The following is a 9,712-nucleotide window of genomic DNA, read 5'->3' as shown; positions in this document are numbered from 1 at the left end:
GATTTATGTGAAACATGTTCCACTTCTTTGTGACAATGAAAGTGCTATCAAAATTGGTCATAATCCTGTACAACATTCTCGAACTAAGCATATTGAAGTTCGCCATCATTTCATTCGAGATCATGTTGCTAAGGGTGACATCAATCTTAAGCATGTTCGCACCGATAAGCAATTAGCGGATATATTCACTAAACCGCTTGATGAGAAAGTGTTTTGCAGGTTGAGAGGAGAATTGAACATCATTGATGCTTCGAACTTGGAGTAGAAACTCCATTGGATACATGCAAGACATGAGCTTATAACTAATCCATGATGTATCTCTCATGATAACTATCTTATGTCTTGGATATATTTGCACCTTGCATGTTGTCTAACCCATGTAGGTGCTTGGTTGAATCTAATTCCATGAGATTGCGACTCACCCACATCTTGAGCAATCTCTACAAGACCAAGACTCTACACAATAGTGGTTGAAGACAAGGAAGCACAAAACCATTCAAACATATCCTTTGACAAATTCTATGTTAAGCTTCATGATTGTCATTTTTGGATACACAAGTGCTCTTCCTTGCAAGAACTAACCCATGTAGGTAGATGAACTCAAACTCCAAGTGGTGCTCCCAACTCTTGATGAACTACATCAACCCTGAGCACCCACACAAGTTCAACTACATGAGCAAGAACCACATCACCACCCAAGGTACGTCATTCCATCTTAGAGAAGCTTTACTCCAAGACATGAGTCAAAGCAACTCAACAAGATGTGAATACATCAAGATGCTGAAACGAAAAATGGTAACCCCATTTTGAGCTTAAACGATGAGTATGACCTATGATCAAGTGTCCTCACTTGACTCCTAAGTCAATATACTCTAACATAGGTGACTATGTCACCACCCAATTCTAGATGAAGTTCTCTTGTGTCCTTTTCTGAGTTATTGCATTTGTTCCTTGCATATTTGTTTCCTTCTCTCTCAAACAAAAAAAAACTTCATCTAGAAACTTTCACTCTTTTCCTTTTCGTTCTTTTTCTGCATATTTCCGCATCAAATTCCTTGCAAATCCTTCAGCAAATTCATTGCAAATCTTTGTGAGATCTTACTTGACTAGTGAGCTGAGGTGACAAGTGTTTTTTTTTGTAAACTCGGCTTCACCGACTTGCAAATCTCGGTTCAACCGAATCTTTTCGGTACCACCGAAATATGCCACTCGGTGCCACCGACTTTGCCATCAGAAAAACAGTTTGCCACTTGTTCTACGTTTCTTCAGATCCAGCTCCACTCAATGAATCTTGTCCTCCACAAGCATCACAATTTTATTCCCTGCTTTGTACTGAATCTCAAGGACCAAACCTATTCGACGGATTCCAGGAAAAACCTTCTTGGAAATTGATGTCAAAGGGGGAGAGAGAGATCACATCAAAGCTTATCATCAGGGAGAGAGAGATCACATCAAAAGCTTATCACCTACAAAGGAGAAAGTACTAAGGGGGAGAGAATACTCAAGGATCCCATATATTAAGGGGGAGAAAGAAATCTCCAAGGGGGAGAGAATACTCAAGGATCCCAGATGCTTGATGTTCAAGAGGAGAGATGCCACATGTCTTTTTGGGGGAAAGACATGTTCATATGAACTCATTTGAATTAAGTTCTATTCATATCTTTCAGCTCTGATTTTCTGTTTCCTATCTTCTCCCAATATCCCATGTACGATTCAGGGGGAGCAAGACACCTAAGGAAAAGAAATCAGTCAAATTCATTGCATATCTTTATTCTTGGGGACATGTTGAATTCAATGTGGTACCTTGTACTCACTCTCTACATGTCATCCCAGTCTTGGCATTCTTGTGGTTTCTTTTGTTTGCTCTGGCTAGTGGATGTACATGTGTTATCTAACCTTGTTTTGTGCAGGTTCATTCCATCCTAAGCCAACTCAAGACCACAAGGTAAGTATATGCATCAAAATCATGAGTATGAGGAATTCTTGCTTATGTACATACTGTTTGCAAGAAGGACTCATGAGCATGAAGGTATTTTCCTTGATAATCTTTTGCTCTGATGCATATGGCCAAGATGCATGTAACACATTGCCTACTCTGTCATGGTTATGCTCTCACATGCCTCTATATTTCATATTTACATGAGTGCATACATGTAGGGGGAGCCTATGCTCGTTACATGTCCTTCCAAAGCTTTACTTGCTGATCTCTATATCTTTATCTAAAGCTTTGATGTATGTTGCCATCAATTATCAAAAAGGGGGAGATTGAAAGCACAAGTGCTCCCTAGGTGGTTTTGATAATTGATGACAACATATCTCTTGTTGGACTAACATTTCTATCTAGCATGTTTCAGGTAAGTTCAACAATGGAGTGGCATGGACTAACGGTTGTGGGAACTCCTTCAAGATGCTAAGGACAAAGGATTGGCTAAAGCTTCAAGCTCAAGACTCTTAATTTTACATTTTAGTGATCCAAGATCACATTGAGTCCATAGGAAAAGCCAATACTATCAAGGAGGGATGAGGTGTTGCTTAATGAGCCTCTTGCTTCATGTGCTTAATGATATGCTCCAGAATCCTCAGCTACTTTCCCACTTCCACATATGACCTAAACCCTAAGCCAAACTCGGTCCTACCGATTCTTCCTATCCGGCGCCACCGAGTTTCACTTATCATTAGCCACTGCCAAACCCTAGCAATTCGGTTCTACCGATAAGGATCTCGGTCTCACCGAGATGGGGTTGCAAACTCTCTGTTTCCCTTTCGTAACTTTTCGGTCCCACCGAAAGAGCGAATCGGTCCCACCGAGATTGCAATATAAACTCAGTGTTTCCCCTTTGTAACTTTTTGGTCTCACCGAGTTCCACTCGGTCTCACCGAAAGAGCAAATCGGTCCCACCGAGTTTGCCTGACCAACTCTCTGGTTAGCTAATTACCAAATTCGGTCTCACCGAGTTTGTGTAATCGGTCTCACCGAGATTAGGTTATGCCCAAACCCTAACCGAATCGGTCCTACCGAGTTGCATGTCAGTCCCACCGAAATTCCTAACGGTCACTAGGTTTACTATTTCGGTCAGACCGAGTTTTCTGATTCGGTCCCACCGAGATTGGTAAATTGTGTGTAACGGTTGGATTTTGTGTGGAGGCTATATATACCCCTCCACCTCTTTCTCATTCAGTGAGAGAGCCATCAGAACACACACATCAGTCCAACTCATATGTTCTGAGAGAGAACCACCTACTCATGTGTTGAGACCAAGACATTCCATTCCTACCATATGAATCTTGATCTCTAGCCTTCCCAAGTTGCTTTCCACTCAAAATCTTCTTTCCACCAAATCCAAATCCTATGAGAGAGAGTTGAGTGTTGGGGAGACTATCATTTGAAGCACAAGAGCAAGGAGTTCATTACCTACACACCATTTGTTACTTCTTGGAGAGTGGTGTCTCCTAGATTGGCTAGGTGTCACTTGGGAGCCTCCGACAAGATTGTGGAGTTGAACCAAGGAGTTTGTAAGGGCAAGGAGATCGCCTACTTCGTGAAGATCAACGCTAGTGAGGCAAGTCCTTCGTGGGCGATGGCCATGGTGGGATAGACAAGGTTGCTTCTTCGTGGACCCTTTGTGGGTGGTTGCTTCTTCGTGGACCCTTCGTGGGTGGAGCCCTGTGTGGACTCGCGCAACTGTTGCCCTTGGGTGGAGCCCTGTGTGGACTCACGCAACCGTTACCCTTCGTGGGTTGAAGTCTCCATCAATGTGGATGTAGGATAGCACCACCTATCCGAACCACGGGAAAAACATCCGTGTCTCCAATTGCGTTTGATCTCTCCAAACCCTTCCCTTTACATTCTTGCAAGTTGCATGATTTACATTCCGCTGCTCATATACTCTTTGCATGCTTGTTTGATATGTATTGCGTGTGCTGAAATTGTGAATAAACCCCACTTAAACCAAAAAAGCTTAAAGATTGCAACTTTAGCACTAAGTGTCTAATCACCGCCCCCCCTTTAGACACATCTACTTCTAGATCCTACAAGTGGTATCAGAGCTTTGGTCTCCATTACCTTGGTTTAATCACCATTGGAGGAAGATGGATGTGTCTACTCTAGGGAGTCTTAGACATAGAGTGCCTATTCTTGATGGAAAGTATTTTCATGAGTGGAAAAATGAGATGCTTGTAATCTTCAATCAATATCATTTGAACAATTATATTACTAGCCCTTGTGCACCCCATATTGATCCCTTGCATCCTACCCTAGATGAAGATATTGACATGATTCACAATCTTAGAACTATTGAGCTCATCATTAGAGGTTTGCCCAAAGATTTGATTGCTAGTTTGCCTACTCAAAATTGCGCCTATACTATATGAAAATTTCTTGAGGAACGGTTACCCAATCACTCCTTGAAAACTTTGGATGAAATTCTCCATAAATCTATTGCCTCGAGTAAGATGAACTCTAGTGATCCTAGTTTTGGTAAATGTATTCTTGAACTTGCCAATCTTAAGCATGCTAAAGGAGATGTTGGAATCATTAATGATATCATACCCAAAGCTATAAGAATTCATAAAAGTAACCACTTTGATCATCTATCTAATGAATTACCCTCTCTAGGAAATGATGAGTCACAAGATCATGATGAACATGAATATTATGATGATGATAGTGATAATGCAATGAGGCATTTTGGTCTTATGGCAAATCTTCGGGGATATGAATCAGGAGGAAAGGAATGGGTCATTGATAGTGGATCCACTGATCATATGACCGGAGATGAAGAGATGTTCCGTGAACTTGCTGAAAACAATGGCCCTCAAAAATATGTCACCTTTGGTGATAATTCAAAGGGTAAAGTGGTTGGCCTTGGTAAGGTGGCCATCTCACATGATAGTTCCATTCAAAATGTCATGCTCGTTAAATCTCTTGGCTACAACTTACTTTCAGTATCTAGACTTGCTGATTTTGGTTTGAATGTCCTATTTACTGAGGTAGATTGCCAAGTATTTCGTCGAGACAATCATAAAATGGTCTTTACGGGTATGCGTAGAGGTGATCTTTACATTGTCGATTTCTCTAAAAAGGCACAACCTAAAACTTGCTTTGTTGCTAAATCCTCAAAAGGTTGGTTGTGGCATAGACGACTAGGTCACGTTGGCATGAGAAACCTTGACAAGATTATTAAAGGAAATCATATCCTTGGAGTTAACGATGTCATATTTGATAAGGATAGACTTTGCAGTGCTTGTCAAGCAGGTAAACAGGTTGGAGGAAGACATCCCGTGAAGAACATCATGACCACAAGGAGGCCACTCGAGCTGCTTCACATGGATCTTTTTGGTCCCAACGCCTACAAGAGTCTCGGTGGAAATTCTTTTGGTCTAGTTATAGTTGATGATTTTTCAAGATTTACGTGGGTGTTCTTTCTTAATGACAAGTCGCAGGTCCAGAAGATCTTCAGAAACTTCGCTAGGAAGGCCCAAAATCAGTTTGATGTGAAGATCAAGAAGGTTCGGAGTGACAACGGAACGGAGTTCAAGAACGCAAATGTGGACACCTTTCTTGACGAAGAAGGGATTTCACACGAGTTCTCGGCTACGTACACACCTCAACCAAATGGAGTTGTTGAGAGGAAGAACCGGACGCTCATCAAAATGGCAAGAATGATGCTTGATGAATACAAGACGCCAAAGCACTTTTGGGCAGAAGCGGTTGAGACAGCTTGTCACGCAACAAATCGCTTATATCTTCACAAGCTACTCGGCAAGACGGCATACGAGCTCCTCACCGGTAACAAGCCTCAAGTTGGATACTTTCGAGTATTCGGCTCAAAGTGCTACATTCTTGATAAGCATCGTCGTTCAAAGTTTGCTCCTAAATCTCATGAAGGTGCTCTACTTGGTTATGGCTCAAACTCTCACACTTACCGTGTCTACAACAATTTCACCCGAAAGGTTGAAGAGACGGTAGATGTGAAGTTTGATGAATCTAATGGCTTGCAAGTAGAGCAATTGCCAATTGATGTAGGAGACAAAGACCCTTCGGAAGCAATTCAAGACTTGTCCATTGGCAAAATTCGTCCAACGGAGGTGAAGGAGAGTACTTCATCCGTCCAAGTGGAAGCTTCTACTTCACAACAAGGTGAACCAAGAATTGACACGAAAGCATCCACAAGTGGGACACATCAAGATGAAGAAAACGAGGAAGTACGTCAAGATGAACATCAACAACCTCCTTCTCCACCACGACAAGAGAACGACGACGTCAACAATGAAGAAGGCCAAGAAGAAGAACAAGATGAAGAAGATGTTCAACGAAGACCCAAGCAAAAGCTCTCACGAGTTCGAGCAAGAATTGCCAAAGATCATCCAGTCGAGCAAATCCTCAATGATATACAAACCGGGAGAATCACTCGCTCAAGAACTCGTTTAGCTAACTTTTGTGAAAACTATTCATTCATCTCTAGCATTGAACCAATGAAGGTTGAAGAAGCATTGGAAGATCCGGATTGGATAAACGCTATGCATGAAGAGCTACATAATTTTGAGAGAAACCAAGTTTGGACATTGGTTGAGAAGCCCGACAACAACCACAACATCATTGGTACCAAATGGGTGTTTCGCAACAAGCAAGATGAAGATGGACAAGTGGTCCGCAACAAAGCACGTCTCGTCGCCCAAGGATACACACAAGTCGAAGGTATGGACTATGGTGAGACGTATGCTCCCGTTACTAGACTTGAGTCCATTCGCATCTTACTTGCCTATGCTAATCACCATAATATCACCTTGTACCAAATGGACATTAAAAGTGCTTTTCTAAATGGAGAAATAGAGGAGGAAGTTTATGTCAAACAACCTCCCGGCTTTGTCAATCCTAAGAAACCAAATCATGTTTACAAACTTCACAAAGCTCTTTATGGTCTTAAACAAGCTTCTAGAGCATGGTATAAATGCTTGACCAAGTTCCTTACTACAAGTGGTTTTGAAATTGGTAAAATTGATTCTACTCTTTTTACTAAAAAGGTTAATGGAGAACTATTTGTATGCCAAATTTATGTTGATGACATCATATTTGGTTCAACTAACCCTCTCTTTAGTGAAAAGTTTGGAAAGCTAATGTCAGAGAACTGTGAGATGTCTATGATGAGCGAACTCAACTTCTTTCTCGGGTTACAAATCAAGCAAACTAAGGAAGGTACATTTGTCTCTCAAACAAAGTACACCAAGGACTTATTCAAGAAGTTCAATATGCAAGAATGCAAAGGTATGTCTACACCCATGCCTACTAGTGGACATAATGATTTGACCAAAGATGGTGAACGTGTTGATCAAAAGGTTTATCGCTCTATGATTGGTTCATTGTTATACCTATGTGCTTCACGTCCCGATATTATGCTAAGTGTGTGCATGTGTGCACGATATCAAGCTGCTCCTAAAGACTGTCATCTTAAGGCTGTGAAAAGGATAGTGAGATATTTAATCCATACACCAAATTTTGGCATTTGGTATCCTAAGAGGTCTTCTTTTGATCTTGTTGGCTATTCCAACTCAGATTATGCCGGAGACAAGGTTGATAGAAAGTCCACTTCGGGTACTTGTCAATTTCTTGGTAGATCTCTTGTGTCTTGGTCTTCCAAGAAACAAAACTCGGTATCCTTATCCACCGCCGAAGCGGAATACATTGCCGCTGGTTCATGTTGTGCTCAATTACTTTGGATGACCCAAACTCTTAAAGATTATGGGATTTATGTGAAACATGTTCCACTGCTTTGTGACAATGAAAGTGCTATCAAAATTGGTCATAATCCTGTACAACATTCTCGAACTAAGCATATTGAAGTTCGCCATCATTTCATTCGAGATCATGTTGCTAAGGGTGACATCAATCTTAAGCATGTTCGCACCGATAAGCAATTAGCGGATATATTCACTAAACCGCTTGATGAGAAAGTGTTTTGCAGGTTGAGAGGAGAATTGAACATCATTGATGCTTCGAACTTGGAGTAGAAACTCCATTGGATACATGCAAGACATGAGCTTATAACTAATCCATGATGTATCTCTCATGATAACTATCTTATGTCTTGGATATATTTGCACCTTGCATGTTGTCTAACCCATGTAGGTGCTTGGTTGAATCTAATTCCATGAGATTGCGACTCACTCACATCTTGAGCAATCTCTACAAGACCAAGACTCTACACAATAGTGGTTGAAGACAAGGAAGCACAAAACCATTCAAACATATCCTTTGACAAATTCTATGTTAAGCTTCATGATTGTCATTTTTGGATACACAAGTGCTCTTCCTTGCAAGAAATAACCCATGTAGGTAGATGAACTCAAACTCCAAGTGGTGCTCCCAACTCTTGATGAACTACATCAACCCTGAGCACCCACACAAGTTCAACTACATGAGCAAGAACCACATCACCACCCAAGGTACGTCATTCCATCTTAGAGAAGCTTTACTCCAAGACATGAGTCAAAGCAACTCAACAAGATGTGAATACATCAAGATGCTTAAACGAAAAATGGTAACCCCATTTTGAGCTTAAACGATGAGTATGACCTATGATCAAGTGTCCTCACTTGACTCCTAAGTCAATATACTCTAACATAGGTGACTATGTCACCACCCAATTCTAGATGAAGTTCTCTTGTGTCCTTTTCTGAGTTATTGCATTTGTTCCTTGCATATTTGTTTCCTTCTCTCTCAGACAAAAAAAACTTCATCTAGAAACGTTCACTCTTTTCCTTTTCGTTCTTTTTCTGCATATTTCCGCATCAAATTCCTTGCAAATCCTTCAGCAAATTCATTGCAAATCTTTGTGAGATCTTACTTGACTAGTGAGCCGAGGTGACAAGTGTTTTTTTTTGTAAACTCGGCTTCACCGACTTGCAAATCTTGGTTCAACCGAATCTTTTCGGTACCACCGAAATATGCCACTCGGTGCCACCGACTTTGCAATCAGAAAAACAGTTTGCCACTTGTTCTACGTTTCTTCTGATCTAGCTCCACTCAATGAATATTGTCCACCACAAGCATCACAAGTTTATTCCCTGCTTTGTACTGAATCTCAAGGACCAAACCTATTCGACGGATTCCAGGAAAAACCTTCTTGGAAATTGATGTCAAAGGGGGAGAGAGAGATCACATCAAAGCTTATCATCAGGGAGAGAGATATCACATCAAAAGCTTATCACCTACAAAGGAGAAAGTACTAAGGGGGAGATAATACTCAAGGATCCCATATATTAAGGGGGAGAAAGAAATCTCCAAGGGGGAGAGAATACTCAAGGATCCCAGATGCTTGATGTTCAAGAGGAGAGATGCCACATGTCTTTTTGGGGGAAAGACATGTTCATATGAACTCATTTGAATTAAGTTCTATTCATATCTTTCAGCTCTGATTTTCTGTTTCCTATCTTCTCCCAATATCCCATGTACGATTCAGGGGGAGCAAGACACCTAAGGAAAAGAAATCAGTCAAATTCATTGCATATCTTTATTCTTGGGGACATGTTGAATTCAATGTGGTACCTTGTACTCACTCTCTACATGTCATCCCAGTCTTGGTATTCTTGTGGTTTCTTTTGTTTGCTCTGGCTAGTGGATGTACCTGTGTTATCTAACCTTGTTTTGTGTAGGTTCATTCCATCCTAAGCCAACTCAAGACCACAAGGTAAGTATATGCATCAAAATCATGAG

Source organism: Triticum dicoccoides, chromosome 5A (assembly GCF_002162155.2).
Source record: "Triticum dicoccoides isolate Atlit2015 ecotype Zavitan chromosome 5A, WEW_v2.0, whole genome shotgun sequence".
Classification (NCBI taxonomy): Eukaryota; Viridiplantae; Streptophyta; class Magnoliopsida; order Poales; family Poaceae; genus Triticum; species Triticum dicoccoides.
Note: the sequence above shows the minus strand (reverse complement) of the source record.